Source organism: Myotis brandtii, unplaced genomic scaffold, assembly GCF_000412655.1.
Source record: "Myotis brandtii unplaced genomic scaffold, ASM41265v1 scaffold235, whole genome shotgun sequence".
Lineage (NCBI taxonomy): Eukaryota > Metazoa > Chordata > Mammalia > Chiroptera > Vespertilionidae > Myotis > Myotis brandtii.
In genome coordinates, this window is record NW_005358857.1 from 188,541 (window position 1) to 206,849 (window position 18,309).

The 18,309-nt window shown below is 41.6% G+C and overlaps 1 pseudogene; it reads left to right on the forward strand.

Annotated features, from left to right (window-relative positions):
• Nucleotides 1-15,500: 15,500 nt before the first annotated feature.
• LOC102252480 lies at nt 15,501-16,502 on the forward strand (annotated as a pseudogene).
• The last annotated feature ends 1,807 nt before the right edge of the window (nt 16,503-18,309 follow it).

Consider the following 18,309-nt stretch of genomic DNA (forward strand, 5'->3'; position numbering starts at 1 on the left):
GGCCTCGGCGGCGGACGGGGAGGGGCTCGGTGCTCATGCCCTGCTGGCACCAGGTGTTCGGGGGCCGGGGCCAGTTTGGTCGGCATGTACGCCGCCCGGGCTTCCTCTCCTGCGACACTTCTCCCCGCTGTTGACTCGCTCGCGCTTGCAAGAGGAAATGTCTTAGTGATGAGGTTTGGTTAGGACAGTATCCCACGAATATTTTGGATTCCTTTTTACAGCAGGGCTATTTTTATAATTCCTTAATAAACTTTATTTCTATTTGTGTGCCCCTGACACGAGGAAGGAGTGAAACGGAATTGAATCATTGTAGTTAATTGAGAGAGGGATCAGGGAAGACAGCTGTTACTTTGTTAAAACACACGCACAACACTTTTCTATGGATACACCTTGAATGATCCATACCAGCGATTTTCAGCCAGTGTGCGGCAAGAACTTTTAAAACATGCAGTAACTCACTATAGAGTCAGGGGTACTGACTCTTTTTCCTTAGGCTGTAAAATAACAAAGGACATCAGCCAACACAACAATAGCTATCCGGTGTTGAACGAATCAAAATGTCACCTTTTTTTTTTTGGTCTGATCAGCAAAAAACATAACATTTTCTGGTGTGCCGCAGAATTTTAGTAGTTAGTTTATGTGTGCCATGAGATGAAAAAGGTTGAAAATCAATAATCTATATGTATACTTTAGCCAGTTGAACAGGAAGGTGGGGGAAATGCACTTATTAGGATTCTGAAAGTAAAATAATCAGCATGGAAAATTCGGTTATTTCTAGGTCATAATCACCCTGGAGTGATGATCACTGAACTGTGCTATACCTTCAAGTCAAAAGGACTAAAAGGAAGCTGGCACGAAGATTTATGACAAAATGATATTTTCAAATAATTTCTTAAGGCAATAGCAGCTCCTAAGATTAAAGACTAACTAAAGGAAATTTTGAAGTATTAAGTGGTGAATCTCTCCATTTCACATGTCACATGAGGAAGTAAGATGTGCATATTCTTAGAAACCAATTGATTTTGGATAAGCCATAGTGCCTATTGAGTATATATTGGGTGCAAAGCAATACAGATGTGGGGAACTCCAGACTTACTCTAATGGGCCTATAAGTTGTGGGAATAAAGAGCACACTGGAAATTGGTTGACTAATGATATGGCCTCTAGGATTCTGAGGCAGTGGATACTATAAGACTGCAGGAAAAGGAGTTCAGTTGAGCATGGGTGGGAAGGCCTGGGTGGATGATGAGGAAGGAGAAGCGAAGAGATGAGAAAGTGAGGATGGTAGAGGATGGAGGATGGTAAAGGCGGCAGGGGAGAGCCTGGAATGCCTGTGGTGGTTCCAGGGAGTTTCCTGTTGGAAAAAGCAGGCTGTAAGATAGTAACAAATTAAGAGGCAACTTTTCCTCGATGGAGCAAAAGATAAACAAGTAGTATTTACTTCAGATGACGCTGGAGTCAGCCATTAGAAAAGAGCGCATAGCACCACCTTATTTGCCTTGTGACTTTGCTGATTAACCTCAGCTATGTGGAATAACAGTGCTCTCCACTACTCGGGAGTCATACTTCAAGAATCATTCTTGCCGTTTTTCTCCCCCTGGGTTCAGCTGGTTGCTGGGTCTTTTTTTCTTTCTTTCTTTTTTTTTTTTAACCCTCACCCGAGGATATTTTTCCATTGATTTTTAGAGAGAGTGGAAGGGAGGGGGAGAGACACAGAGAGAGAAACATCAGTGTGAGAGAGACACATTGATTGGTTGCCTCCCGAGCCTGCAATTAAGGTACGTGCCCTTGACCGGAATCGAACCCAGAACGCTTCAGTCCATAGGCTGGCGCTCTACCCATTGAGCCAAACCAGCTGGGATGCAGAGTCTTTTGCTACTGCCTCTGCACTATTTCTGGCATCTGCTTCTTTCTGTTCCTCCTCTCATCACACTGATTTAGGGCCTTTGATATACCATTTCCTTGAATTATTGCAGAAACCCCCTAAATTGTTTTCTTTCTTCCCATTCATCTTGTGTACTACCATCACTTCCCCAGCTAAGATTTAATGGCTCTTTACTGTCTGTTGAATTAAGCACAGACCAAGCCTGGCATGGGCAGTATGGGTAAATTCATTTTTTGCCATTCCCTTAGATTTCATTATATTTTCCAGATCAGTGGAACTGTTTGCTCTTTGTGCTCTATATCTTTGCTCCTGTTGCTTTTTCTATCTTAAATGACCCCTTTCAATCTCTAGTTGTTGGTTCTCACTCATGTTTCAGGGCCATTTGATAAGAAATTTCCTTTGTGAAACCGTTCTGTACTCTTCTCCCATCTAGATGGGACTTGTCTCTCGTTTAAACCATTATAACACCAGAGTCTGCCTTTTTTGGCACAGTTGCCAATCCCAGGCTGAAGTTCTTTCAAGACATGGGTTGTCTTCTTTCTCATCTAGCACAGTGTTTTGTACATAGTAGGTGTTTGGCCAATATATTTTATATTGAATATAGCTTTGAACCAGGATGGCTGCAAAGAAAAATTCTTTGTGCCAAAAAAATATTCATCATAAAATCTGCAAATAAAGTGACTTGTGTGAGAGAATTGCTTCCTGAGAGATGGTGTATTGGTTTGGAGCCTGGGTTAGGCTGCATTAACAAAAACCTCAAGACTTCAGTGGCTTCACAGAATAAAAGTGGACTTCTCTTTCAGTCCACATGTCCCACACGGGTGCACAGGGAGCTCTGCTCCTCACAGTCACACGGACCCGGGCTGATGGAAACTCCATTTGACATGATATTTCCATGATAATTTTGATCGACTGAAAGATGGTGCTCAGGGTAACTGGCTTTTAAAGTTTCTGTCCCAAAGTGGCATATGTCACTTTTATTCACATTTCATTGGCTGACATGGCCATGCCTAACTTTAGATTTAAATTATTTTTAATTTATTGATGGGAAAGGAAGAGAGAGGGAGGAGAGAGGGAGAGAGAGAGAGAGAGAGAGAGAGAGGGAGAGAGATATTGACTGATTTGTTGTGCCTTGACCAGGAATCAAACCCATTTCCTTGGCATATCAGGATGATGCTCAATCCATCTGAGCTACTTGGCCAGGGCTGGCCATGCCTAACTTTAAAAAAGCACAGGGAGTTGCAGTCTTGGCATGTGCTTGGGAAGCAAAGAGCCAGAAATGATTTGTGAATAGCACAAATGACTGTTACATCTCTATGGGTATCATGGCTCATAGAAGATTAGAGGTAGCAAAAGCAGATGGGCTACTAGAGACAAACTTTGACAGTAGCAAGAAATAATAGCTCAACTAGGCATGGGCATGAGGGTGGATTGGGAACTCCATCATGAGCATTATACGTGCTCACAGGATACAAGGGCAATCGGTGATATCCCAGCGCAGTCATTCCTAAGGGGACACTGTTTCACAGCATCCTCTGTGATGAGCACAGGAATGGTCATGAGGCATCCACAAAAGTTAAATTACATTTAAGATATTCAGCTTAAGCCAGGCCAGGCCGGTGTGGTTCAGTTGTTGAGCATCAATCCATGAAACAAGAGGTTGCTGGTTTGATTCCTGGTCAGGGCACATGTCTGGGTTGCAGGCTCCATCCCCACTAGGGGGTGTGCAGGAGGCAGCTGATCAATGATTTTTCTCATCGATGTTTCTACCTCTCTATCCATCTCCCTTCCTCTTTCTCTAAAAATCAAATAATAATAATAATAAAAAGCCCGGAGGTGTGTAATAACTTGAGATACATTTTCACTTGAATGGTTAACATCAAAAGGCATCTTACTTCAACCTTATTGGTTTAACTGGGCTCAGTTGAGTCTATCCAGCTTTGATAACTGGGGGGGAGATTTCACTTTTGATGAAGAATAGAAGCACAGGGTGCTCTTTGGAGCCTTGGTTCAGGAGATAAGACCTGTTTTGAAATCTTGGCTCTGCCACCAGTTGTCTGACATTGAGCAAGTGCCTTCTTCTTGAGCCTGAGTTTCCTTATCAATGAAATGCAGTTAGGAGGATTCAGTGAGTTTGTTTATGTAAAGCGCTTCACACAGTACCTGTCAGAGTAGGCACTCATGATCATGCTTATTGTCATCAGCAGCGGCAGCAGCAGGATTTGAAGAAACTGAGAAATCAGGTAAGGCGACTCCGGGGATGTAGGTAGAAGGTCCCCCCAGGGCTTCCTACCGTTCTTTTCTCCTTTCTTGGATAGCATTCTTGCCATCTAGCTTACTTTACTTAGTTGTATATATGTTTGTGTCTCCCACTAGACTAGGCACTCTTGTCATCCCACAAATATTTATTGAACACAAGTTCTGTGCTAGGCTCTATGCTAGGTCCTGGCATGATAAACATGGAAGGTATGTCCCTGGCCTCAAAGACCCTGTAGTGTGGTGGAACCAGAAGCCAGTAAAGTAGCAGTTAGAATACATTGTAACAAGGGTGTTTGTGGGTCCTGTGGGAATCTCCTGTATTCACACTGGGAATATAAATAATGGTTTTCCAGAAGTTCACACCTAACCTCAGTCTTGAAGAATCACTAGTTATTAGCTGGGTGGATGTGGGTTTAAAAGGCTTTTCAGACAGGAAACAATGTATACAGTGGCCTAGATACACAAAAGAGTGACTACATCCTGAAGATGCTTGAATGGTAAGAGATCAGGCTGTGTTTGGGGAGTGTGTGGAGGCTGCAGAAGTCAGATCGTGAAGGCTTTGTAAGTCCTGGAGTTACAGCTCTGTGTTGCAGATGATCAGGAGCCACTTGAAGGATTCAAAGGTAGGAAATTACTTTATCAGCTTTACCTTTTCAGATTACTGCACGTGAAGGAAGCAGAGTAGCGAATATCCTATTTCCCTGACATGGGAAGTTCTGAGGTTTGCAACCATAGTACCGTGCCTCCTACACAAGAGCCATAAAATATTTATGTACGAGGAGAGATTAGAATGAGGTGAGACTGGCGGGAAGGATACCAGTTAGGCTGCTGCAGTAACATGAGGATGTGTCCATGTCCTTCCTAGGGGTAGAAGAGAGGACTATATATGAGTTAGTAGGCCAGGATTTTGGTCATGGCTTCACCAGTTTCTATGGTGTAACTATGAGCAGAACCTCTGTTTCTTCTTGGTTCTGGTTCTCAAATTTGTTAAATTGGGATTAAAATACTCATCTTTCAAGGTTGCTTGGCTCAGTGAAATGCATAGGTACTGTGCTGTTAGACATATCCTATATAATAAAAGCCTAATATGCTAAGTGTCCGGTGGCCTGGTTGTCCGTTCAACCAATCAAAGTGTAATATGCTAATGATATGCTAAGGTTGCTCAACTGCTCGCTATGATGTGCACTGACCACCAGTGGGCAGACAGTCCACCAGTCAACCAGTCGCTATGACATGCACTGACCACTAGAGGACAGATGCTCCGACTGGTAGGTTAGCTTGCTGCTGGGGTGCAGCCAATTGGGACTGAGCCAGATGGGCCGGACACACCCTGGAGCCCTCCTGGAGCCCCGATCGTGCACCGGTGGGGTCCCTTGGCCTGGCCTGCATCCTCTTGCAATCCAGGACCCCTTGGGGGGTGTCGGAGAGCTGGTTTCATCCTGATCCTGCAGGCCAGGCCAAGGAACCCCACTGGTGCACGAATTCGTGCACTGGGCCTCTAGTACCTCTTATAATAAAAAACAACAACCTGGTACTGTGCTATTAGACACATAAAGTACTATGCTATTAGACACATAAGATATCTCTTATAATAAAAGTACTAGCTTTAGGATTCCTGATGTTTAGTATATTACCTGGTTCATAATAAGTGATCATTAGCCTTAAATCCCACCACCTAGAGATAACCATTGCCAACATTATTGTTTTACTTATACATCTTAAATGATTGATGATGCTGATTTGGGAGTGTTAGGCCTGAGGGAATTATTCTGAGATTGAGAAGGGAAGAATTGATATGAATATCATACCAACTTAAACATTGTTTAAGTGCCAGTAGATTGCATATGGCTATTCAGCTGTCCCAGCCCTCACTCAGAAGTCCCACATGCATGTGTGCATACACTTGTGACACTGATGTTATTATTATGTGCTCACTGCTTGGGCTGCTAAAATGCATGCCCTTTTCCTTCAGCCTGTCGTCATTGTTACTGTTGCTTGCCTCCCCCTGAAATGTTACTCCTCCTCAGTCTTCTGAACATGTTTTTAAAGACGATAATGGGGTTTTAATTTAGATTTGTTCTCCATTAGGTTCCTCCCTGGTCATCCTGGCTGACAGACACACACTTGTGACACTGATGTTATTATGTGCTCACTGCTTGGGCTGCTAAAATGTATGCCCTTTTCCTTCAGCCTGTCGTCATTGTTACTGTTGCCTACCTCCCCCTGAAATGTTACTCCTCCTCAGTCTTCTGAACATGTTTTTAAAGACGATAATGGGGTTTTAATTTAGATTTGTTCTCCATTAGGTTCCTCCCTGGTCATCCTGGCTGACAGGAATTCCTCCTCTCTGAACTCCTCTACAACTTAATTTATGTTATTCTGATTGAATGTCATCTACTGCCTTATTATTTGTCTACATGTCAGTAAATTTCCCTTTTTCTTGATGTCAGTTTTCTTACAGAACAATGGAAAGATGGCAAGTTAATGTATTCTTAACATGACTTGAAAAGCCACTGAAACCTTGTGTTTGAAATATGTTAAACATAGGTTAGAAAATTCAGTCATTAAGTTTTAAAGTGTATATCAGTGATTCTCAAACTTCTTGGTCTCAGGACTCCTTTACAAATTAAAAAATTATTCAAGACTCCAAAGAACTTTCATTTTTGTAGGTTTGTCTATTGATATTTAATGTCCCCAAATTACTGAGAAGATTTTAAATCGCAATCATACACAGGCACACACTCCATTAGCCTCTGGAAAACTCTGCTGGACCCTTGTGAGAGAATGAGAGTGAACAAGGCAAAGACTGTCTGGTAATTATTATGAAAATGGTTTTAAACCTGTGGACTCACTGAAAGGGTTTTGGGGTCTTGGATCACAGTTTGAAAACTCCTGGCATACAGATGTGAGAGTTTTTATTTTATTATTTTTTAAAAATTGATTTTAAAGAGAGAGGAAGAAAGGGGGGGAGAGGGAGAGGGGGAGAGAGAGAGAGAGAGAGAGAGAGAGAAACATCAATTGCTTACCTCCTGTACACACTCCAAACGGGTATTGAACCTGAAACCTATGTATGTGTCCTGACCAAGAATCGAACCCGCCACCCTTTGGTGTATGGGATGATGCTCCAACCAACTGAGCCACCTGGGCAGGGCAGATGTGAGAGTTTTCATGTGTGGTTCAAACCAAAAAAACTCTTTTACATCTTTTTTGCAACGAAAACATAAGGATAGAAAAATTGACACATATTTTCAAAATGTACTCAGCATAGTTTATTATTTTAAAGTTTCCACCTTTTGTTAGACCTCCTTTATTTTGAAAGGACAGATGTGTGTATTTTTGGAATATCTGCTAGGTACATCCTTCTAATAGACATTTGTCATCCCAGAAGACGACATTGAACTTGGAACACTAGTATTTTTGTAAGAGAAAAATATACAAATGCTCTTTAAGTCCCAGAAATCTTATATGCACTTGACCAGATGACAACCAGAGAACTTCTTTGAGGTGCAAGAGTTTCATGGTTACTCACCATCTCATTGTCAAGTTGGGTTGTGATCTTATTGAAAAGATCATTTTTTTCTGAAACTGACCACATTGATGTCATTGTGTGGCACATGAACTGCACTGCATCACAAAACAAATGAGTGATGACACCACTGCCCCCCAGGCTGTGGAGCTTCCACACTTCCTGAACCCCATGTGCCACAGACATAGGGATTGTGTGAGGAGGCCAGTGTCAATAAAGTTCATAAACAAGAGTTCTGGTATTTTCTTTTCTAAAAAATAATTCTTTATTGTTGAAAGTATTACATATGTTCCCCCCCCCCCCATTAACAACCCCCCAACCTCCCGCCCCAGGCCTTCACCTCCCTATTGTCTGTGCCCATGGGTTATGCATATATGCATAACAAGGTCTTTGGTTGATTACCTCCCACCTGCCTACCCTCCCCCGCCTTCCCTCTGAGATCCCGCACTCTGTTCCATGCTTCCATGTCTCTGGATCCACTCCGTTCATCAGTTTATTTTGTTACTTAGATTCCACATATGAGTGCGATCATGAGATACTTGTCTTTCTGTAACTGACTTATTTCACTTAGCATGATACTCTTCAGGTCGAGTGCTGGCATTTTCCTTTGCTGCCGTGGTGAATCATTTTGAGTACCCTTTGAGATAGCAGCTGGCTTGCTCTATCTGTGGATTCAATCAACAGAGGCTCAAACATATTGGGGGGTGGGGGTGGTGAAGTGTTACGTTGTTGCTGGCATGCACTATGTAGTTAGGCCTAGATAGTTGAGCCTGTACTGAACATGCACAGACTTTTTTCTTGTCATTATTCCCTACGCAATACAGTGTAACAACCATTACTTACAGTGCATTAGGTATTATAAAAAATTTGGGGTGATTTAAAGTATATGTGGGGATGTGCATAGGTTATATGCAAATACTCAGCCATCTTATGTAAGGCCCTTGGGCATCCACGGAATCTTAGGGCTGTACGTCCTTTGTGAAGCCAAGGGCCTGGCTGTTACGTGGTGTCTTCTTGCTCTCGCCTGAGCCTTCTCCAGGCTGCCCTCCATATTGTTACCTGAGTGACCTTTCTAAAATACAGATCTGACGAGGTCATTTCTCTACTTAATCCCTTAAGTGGTTCTTCATTGCCAGTGGGATACATTTCAGACTCCTTAGCATGGCATACAAGGCCTCTCCTACCCTTTTGCTGCTTCATCTTTGCTGAAGCTTTTCCTAACCCTCACAGCCAGTTACTAATTTCCACCATCTCATAATGCCTGTACCTTGTTTATGCTTTAGCTGCTTGTGTCACACTGTGTTCCCACTGCTCTACTCAGGTGCATAATAATGGCTTCCGCCTGGACTGATAAGATGGCATAGCTTCCAGCATAGTTCAGTATAATAATTCTGCAATATTAATTTCTTTCCCTGCTTTTTTTTTTTTTTTAAAGATATGGGCAGATAAATAGTATGGAACTACTACCTAGGTTTAAGACATCTAAAGTCTCAGAGAAATAATAGCAATGAAAGGGAACATTTATGTCATATATTCTTATGATATATTTCACACATACAAGAACAGAACAATATGGTGATACCCATCATTAAATCTTAATATTCCTATTGTGTCAGGTTTTTAAAAAAATAAATAGAATATTACATTTCTAGCAAATGCCTCTTGTGTATTTCCTGCCAGTCTCCTCCCTGTTTCACCAGAGAATACACTGTGTTGAATTTAAAGTGTTAAATTCTCACACGTGTTCTTATGCTTTTGCTACATGTTGTGTGTCCATATACAGAACAGAGCAGAGGTTGGCCAACTGGCCTGCAGGCTTTATTGAAACACAGCCATGCCCATTCGTTTCAGTATTGGTATTGACTGTTTTCATGCTACAATTTTCTGCTTCTAGTTTTCTGGACATATTGCCACCTCCCTTTAACACTGGCCATCCTTTTATTTCATTTGGCCCGGCAAAGGAAGGTTATCTTTTCTAACATTCCAGGTAAACTTTCTCAAGACCGATTGCATTCAGCATTTTAAATCTTTCACATAGAAGTCACCTTTCTCCAATTAAAAACAGTATGCCTAGAACCCTTGTTATGGGTTGGCTCAGCGAGATAGACCACCGACTCAGAATTTAAATTTAAGAGCCTTTATTAAGCTGGCCAGCTGACCACAGCCCGCACCTTCCCCCTCTGGGAAGGTTTGCAGCATGTGGCCAAGACCAAGGGTGCAGTATGATCCTTTATAGCAAAACAGTGTTAAAAAAAATACAAAGCATTTCATTAGCTGTTCCTTAGAAGTTCACAGAAAGTTCATAAGCACAAAGGGGAGGTAAACGGAGTCACACCTGGCTGGAGCATATCATAACACATTGTTTTTCTAAGACAATCTAGCAATTTTTCTTCTACGGTCCCTGACCCTAACACAATCCCTTTCCATGCCTCAGTCCCTCCTCCTAGCACATTCAGTAAGTTTCTCATGTTTCATTTCCTCCCCCTAGCACACCCTTATCCTCTGAACACCATTCAAAAAATCAGCAAAAACCCAATAAAACCAAACCTTCACAGCTCCTATTCAGAAAGCTTTTTTGTTTTTGGTCTAAAAAAAAAAAAAGATACAAAATGAAAACTAAAGCTTTTGTTTCCTTGGACTTTTCCCCCCCCCCCCCCCCCCCCCCAGGCTTTTTCTTAGTACTTCTAAAGGGAGCATTTGATCAGGGACAAAATATTTTTCAGCTTTTCTGTCTTCTATTTTCTAATACATTTTCATTGATTTCAGAGAGGAAGGGAGAGGGAGAAAGAGAGAGAAACATCAATGATGAGAGAGAATCTATCTGCTGCCTCCTGCACACCCACACTAGAGATCGAGCCCATAACCCAGGCATGTGCCCTGACCGGGAATCAAGCTGCAATCTCCTGGTTTGTAGGTCGATGCTCAACCTCTGAACCACACCGGCCATGACTGTCTTCTATTTTGTAAACCTTGGTAGATATCTGAGTTCTAGTTAGAAAGTTACTGACTGCCCATATTTACAGGAGTCTGGGTCCAGTCAGGAGAATGAAACCACATGGTACTTTGAGCAGGTAAACTTTAGTGTAAGAATTATTAGCTATAACAGAATTGGAGCAACACGAGACAGGTTGATAAGAAACAAAGAATTAAGCACATAGGAGATGCCCAACATCATTAGCCATCAGGGGGATGCAAAGCAAAACCACAGTGAGATGCTTGCCCCTCCGCCCATCCCCATCCATATCCTTTTTGGTTCCATTTGCTTGGTTCTGTTTTTCAGATACCAGTTATGCTTATGCTGGGTCTATGACTGCCATTGCTACATGTTTTTTTGGGGGTTGTTTTGGCATTCCTTTTAAACTTATTTTTCATGTTAACTTGCTCTTTTTTTTTTTTTTTTTTTAATCCAGCATGGCCTTCATGACTCGTATTTTCAGCAATGTCCACTATGCTCTCTTCCATTGAAGATTTTGTTCACTTTTATGAGGGCTAATTGAATTTTATTTTTAAAATGTTGTTTTACTGGTTTTTCCCTGAGCTCTGCCTTTAATCTCTCTCTGCTCTCAGTTTGCTCTTGGCTTATAGAGCCATTTGGGTGTGGGCCAGCTGGGAGGATCTTTGTTAATGACCTTTATCTGTTCTGTGACAAAATTTTTTCTACCATGTTCCTCCTTCCCCATTCCTTTTTTTCACTTTTGTTGCAGTATTTTTGTTTAAATCCGCTACTGATTCCTTTTTATTACTGTTCTGATAAACTCTTGCCTCTTCAAATGAAAAATGTTATATAACTGAAGCCAGGTCATTTGGATTTGAATTCTGGCTCTGCCATTTACTAGCACTATGACCTTAGATAAGATAATTTGACCTTTCTGTGCCTCAGTTTCTTCTCTATATAATGGGAATGATAACTTCATAGGATTGTTGAGAAGATTCAGTGAGTTAAATCATACAAAACGCTTAGAACTGTAGTTGGTTCACAGTAAGTGATATATGAATATTAGCAATATGAATTATTTTATCCCTTACATTGACTTGCAATTAGAAAACGCACAGTTCTTCTGCATAGGATAATTTAATATATTGCATATTAATTGACTACTTAAATCTGCTTAGTCATGCATAAAGTCTGAATAGGAGGTGTGCATTCAACAAAAATGTTATAAAAAAATTAATGAGCTTTTCAGTAACTTGTTTGGGAAGCTGGATAATAAATAGTACGTAATAACTTCTAATTAGCTTGCCTCAAAAATATTCACAGGAGACATGCTCAGGAAATACTTTGTGGTTTTTGCTCTGTGTAATTTTATTATAATTGAGTTCATATCCATTATGGCTGATATTTGAAAGTTGGCAAAATTCTGACATTTCAGACAAAAAGTTGTTGCCTGGCCATAGCTGGTTTGGCTCAATGGATAGAGCATCGACCCGCGGACTGAGGGGTCCCGGGTTCGATTCCGGCCAAAGGCACATGCCTGGGTTGCAGGCTCCATCCCCAGTGAGGGGCGTGCAGGAGGCAGCCAATCAATGATTCTCTCTCATCATTGATGTTTCTCTCTCCCCCTCTCCTTTCCTCTCTAAAATCAATAAAATATATTAAAAAAAAAAAAGAAAAAAAAAGTTGTTGCCTGGTATAATTCTAAAAAAAAAAAAATGAACAAACAAAACCACAAACCCTATTGTAGGATGTTTCAGAAATGACAGGAGTTTGGTGAATTTGTTTCAGTGAGTTCAAATTTTAGTTTTCTTTTTATGGTTAATTAAAATAACCTAGCTTTATGTACCTTACTGCCTTTTTACCTTTTTTATGCATACTATTACTGACTGACTATTCGGTCAGTGAACAGATAATTTTTGAATACCTAGCAGTGATACAATAGACATGTTTCCTGCCTAGATTAGCCAGAATATAAATGTTTAACAAATACTCTTCTTTATATATAAAAGCCTAAGTGACCATCAGACCGATAGCTATAATGCACACTGACCATCAGGGGTTAGATCAGTGGTTCTCAACCTTCTTAATCCTGCGACCCTTTAATACAGTTCCTCATGTTGTGGTGACCCCAACCATAAAATTATTTTCGTTGCTACTTCATAACTGTAATTTTGCTACTGTTATGAATCGTAATGTAAATATCTGATATGCAGGATGTATTTTCATTGTTACAAATTGAACATAATTAAAGCATAGTGATTAATCACAAAAACAATATGTAATTATATATGTGTTTTCCGATGGTCTTAGGCGACCCCTGTGAAAGGGTCCATGGAAACATGGAACAGACTGATGAATCTCAGAGGAAGGGGGCAACGGGGGAAGGCGGGAAGAGATTACCAAAGATTTTATATGCATACTACAGGCCTGGTGCACGGATTCGTGCACCAGTGGGGTCCCTCAGTCTGGCCTGCGCCCTCTCGCAATCCGAAACCCCTTGGGGGATTCCGGAGAGCCAGTTTTGGCCCGATCCCTGCAGGCCAGGCCGAGGGACCCCACTGGTACACGAATCTGTGCACTGGGCCTCTAGTAAGATTATAAGTAACGGGATGGGAATATACAGGGATTGTGAGAATTTATAAGAGGGAGACCTAACCTGAAGTGTAGAGACAGGTGAGGCTCCTCAGGAATTAACCTTTAAGCTGAGACTTAAAGAATAATTGGGAGTTGGTTAGATGAAATGCTGGGGTCAAGGAGGATTTAGCCTGACGTTGGGAGAGAACATGTTCAAAACATGCAATGTTGCAGACTCACAGAGGTGAGGTGGTAAGAGATGTGGGGCAAGAGGTGGGCAGGGGCCAGATTATGCAGAGTATTTTTTTTTTTATTGATTTCAGAGAGGAAAGGAGAGGGAGAGATAGAAACATCAATGATGATGAGAAAGAATCATTGATCGGCTGCCTCCTGCACGCCCCGTACTGGGGATTGAGCCCGCAACCCGGGCATGTGCCCTTGACCATATTGAACCTGGGACCTGTTAGTCTGCAGGCGGACGCTCTATTCCATTGAGACAAACTGGCCAGGGCTATGCAGAGTCTTATAGGCCTTGTTAAGGGGTTTGGGACTTACCCTACAGATAGTGGGAATTTTACAAAGTGAAATAAATTCACATTGGCTACTATGTGGAGAATGAATTAGGATCAAGAATGGATATGGGAGGCTTATTAGGAGGTTATAGTAGTAGGCCAACAAAAGATTATGGTGACTTGAAATGGGATGCTGGCAGGATGGATTTCAGAAGTATTTAACAGGTAAAACTCATAGGACCTGATGATTGGTTATATTTGGAAGGTGGGATGAGAGTGAGAAGGAGGTTGTTGTCAAGGATAATTTCCAGGTTTCTGACAAAAATATCTGTGAAGGTGTTGCCTTTTATTGAGATAGTGAACACAGGGAAAGAGGAGGTTTAAGGGGAAGTCTGAGGCATCTGTGAAACATCTAGATCAGGGGTCCTCAAACTACGGCCCGCGGGCCACATGCAAATACAAATATTGTATTTGTTCCCGTTTTGTTTTTTTACTTCAAAATAAGATATGTGCAGTGTGTATAGGAATTTGTTCATAGTTTTTTTTTTTAAACTATAGTCCGGCCCTCCAACGGTCTGAGGGACAGTGAACTGGCCCCCTGTTTAAAAAGTTTGAGGACCCCTGATCTAGATCAAGCATGTCAAACTCACGGCCCATGGGCCACATACCTTGTTTATTTGGCTCGTGTTAGCCTTTGAGTTTGACGTGCTTGATCTTCGTATAGAGTAGGAAGTTAAAAAATGGACATGGAACTTAGAGATACCTAGACAGAATATGTAAAGTTTGGGATAATGATGGTAAAGGAAGTCACAGAAGTGGAATGAGATTGCCTTGGGAATTTCTGTAGAATGAGAATTTTAAAAAGCCTTAGACAGTATTCCAAACTTTTCTCTATATTTAAAATTTATATACATATAAATTTTATATATATATGTAGACATACACAAATTATACCTCTAGTATATATTACTTTTTGGAATGTGTACAAACTATATTAATTATGTCTACATTGGGCCATTAATTAGAAATTTATTTAATTTTAAACACACTGTTGCTATGCCTTAGATGTTATGCTGTTAAATGCAGATGATTCACAGACCTAAGTTATGGATTCTGCTTTTAAACTGTACGCTGATTCTTTGCAAAGGCAAAAATAAACAACATTTTTTATAAATGCCGTGACAGAGGTAGCATGGGGTGTTAGGGGAGCGCACACAGCCACAGGATAGGGCTGTATTTAAGGAAAGCGTCCCGAAGGAGCTAAGACTTGGACAGAGGCCTGGAAGGTGGCTCGGCATTGCGAGGCAAAGAGAACAGAGAAAGGGCTCTCTGCACCGTGCCGTATCTCTTCTCACAGTTTCAGATGCCAGGCGGAAGCCAGGTCAGACCGTGTTGGGTTGAAGAATGAACAGGAAGTGAGAAGACCGACAACGCCTAGGGCAGGGGTCTGCGTTGGATGGTCTTGGTGTCCTCTGTGCCTTGCACAGTCTGTGGCACTAGTGTTTGTGGCATTGGTTTTGGACAGGAGAGAGACACCACCTCTGAGATAAGATGAGTATGTGAGCAGGGGCTACGTCCAGACTGCTGTGCTCCTGGTCCCTGCTGAGGAGTCTCCTGTGAGCAGCCGCCCCCTTTACCTGTGTGCCTTCATGGCTGTGCAAGGAGGCCAGGTGCATCCCACCAGCCAGAAAAGTCCTCAGCACTCATCGCTTAGCCTTTTATGTTTCATTCTAGTCTAGTTTTTAGTTGAGTATATGATACTTGTATCTTAACATTATTAAAATATTTTCAAGACGGTTCTAGAAGTGACATCACCATGGCCGCCCAAAGAAAACCCAAGTTCAGTTCAAACTTGTATTGGTTGGTGCCGGTGGGACTGGGACAATGACCTGGGTGAAACATCACCTGGCAGGTGAATTTGAGAAGAAGTACGTAGCCACCCTGGGTATGGAGGTGCACTCCCTCGTGTGCCACACCGACAAAGGGAACACGGCCGGCCAGGAGAAGTTCAGGGGACTGCGAGACGGCGGTGACATCCAAGCCCAGCGTGCCATTACAATGTTTGAAGTAACTTCGAGAGTTACTGAGAAGAATGTGCCTAACTGGCATCGCCACCTGGTGCGAGTGTGTGAGAACATCCCCATCGTGTTGTGTGGCAACAAAGTGGACATCGAGGACAGGAAAGTGAGGCAAAATCAATGGTCTTCACCGAAAGGAGAGTCTCCGGTACTACGACATTTCTGCCAGGAGGAACGGCAGCTTTGGAAAGCCCTTCCTCTGGCTTGCTGGAAAGCGAATTGGAGACCCTCGCTTGGAGTTTGTTGCCGTGCCTGCTCTTGCCCCTCCAGAGGTGGCCGTGGTCCCAGCACTGGCAGCGCGGTGTGAGCATGATCTAGAGCAGCGGTTCTCAACCTGTGGGTCGCGACCCCTTTGGGGGTGGAACGACCCTTTCACAGGGGTCGCCTAAGACCATCAGAAAACACATATATAATTACATATTGTTTTTGTGATTAATCACAATGCTTTAATTATGTTCAATTTGTAACAATGAAATTGGGGGTCACCAGAACATGAGGAACTGTATTAAAGGGTCGCGGCATTAGGAAGGTTGAGAACCACTGATCTAGAGGTTGTGTTCAGGCCGCTGAGCTCCCGGACGAAGATGACGACCTGTGAGAGGGAAGCCGGAGCCCCGCGTCAGAAGTCTAGTTTTATAGGCGACTGTCCTGTGGTGCCACTTCATTATATAGCGAAGCGGAACCTGTGCTGGATCTTGGGGAAGCCGAAAGAGAGGAGCGGGCTTCAGGGTGAATGTGGCAGTTACAAAACACCTTCACTTTCTGGACCTGCATGTTTAGCTATATTGGAACGCAGTTGTTTCCTTATAAAAATGCTGCAGTCGCATCACAATACTCAGTGGTGAAACCTTGTTTGTTACTGTCATTCCCGTTCCTTTTTGTTTAGAATCAGAATAAAGTTGTATTTCAAATATCTTAAAAATATATATATATATTTTTTCATAAACGTCTACTAGTAAAGTGGCTACATAATCTCTTATTTGGATTGGATGTCTATTTGAACATTTCTTTGAGCATTTAGTTTAAAAACATTTTTCTTTTTTTTTAACTTTTATTTTAAAAATAATTTTAGACTTAAAAAAGTTGCAAAAATATTACAAAGAACTTCCACGTATCATACCTTCAGCTAGTTTATGGTAGTGTCTCTCAGAGTTCCCCGTTGTAAAGTTAACTTTTTCCCTCTCTGTAATTAATAAGTATCTTGTGGGGAGATAGTTTAAGACTATACTGTATACGATCCCATTTCTCAAAATTTTACCCACTAATTTTAGCATCCTTTGCTTTTTTTTCAGCTGAATTATTACTGAAATGGTTGCTAAATGGTGACTTTTCTAATTACATTAATCCTTCTGCATTCATTACTTGACCTTCCACTCTACAGGAGAGTTCTCTTCTCTCCACATTTATTACATTCTTGTTAGTGGGTTATAATGCTCCAGATCTGGCCAGGAGCCCCTCGAGCTGGCTTCTTTTTCCGTTTTACATGTCCTTACCTGAGCATTTTCCCACTTTCAGGCACAACAGTTGGTTTTGATATCTGGTAAAGCAAATCCTCATCTCATTATTTTCACTTAAAAAAAATTCTTGGGCATGAAGTATTTGGATTAATTTTATATTTAAAAAATAGTCATGGATTTTGACTGGAATTAGACTGAATTTATAGAGAACTGACATTTCAGAAGAACTGACATATTTCCATGATTGAATCTTCTCACTTAAGGAGCCTGTTTTATCTCTGTATGTATTTGTATCTTTTATGTCCTTTGGTGAAAATCTTGCCCATTCCCTCCTAAGTTTATTTTTAGATATTTTGTAGATTTTGTTGCCATCATGAATGGAATTTTTCCCCTTTACATTTTCTAATTGGTTATTGCTGGTACAGTGTTTAAGAAGCTTTTGATTTAATCTTATAATCACCTACTTCCTATTAGTTTTAATGTTTTTACAATCGATTATCTTGGCTTTTCTAGGTAGACAGTTATATAACCTGCCAGTGATAACTTTTTATCACTTCATTTATAATATCTATACATAATTTCTTCTTTGTATGTTATCTCGCGGCTAAGATATCTGAGTGTGGGTGGGGAGGGGTGGTCTTGGGAATTCTTCTTGACTGATGTTACATTTAAGGGGCGTATCGAAGAATGTGCAACAGGCGAAACAAGGTGGTGGAGAATGTATTCCAGACAGGCTCGGGGGGAGGAACAGTACCACAGTGTTCAGTGAGTAGATAGGATGGCTAGAGCATAAGAGACAAATGAGGTTGGGAGAAGCAAGAGATGGTTGGAAAGTAAATGGGGCACAGTCTGAAGCTGCTGGATTCTGAGAGCAATTACTTTATTCTAAAAGAAATGAGAATTTAATGAAAGGGATATTAGGTAGAATGGCCCCCCAAAGATACCCTAGTCCCCGGAATCTGTAAATATGTTTCCTTACATGGCAAAAAGGACTTTGCAGATAAAATTAAGGCTATGGATCTTAAAATTGGAGGAGGGAGGAGGAAATTATCCTGGGTTATTTATTTATTTGTTTGTTTGTTT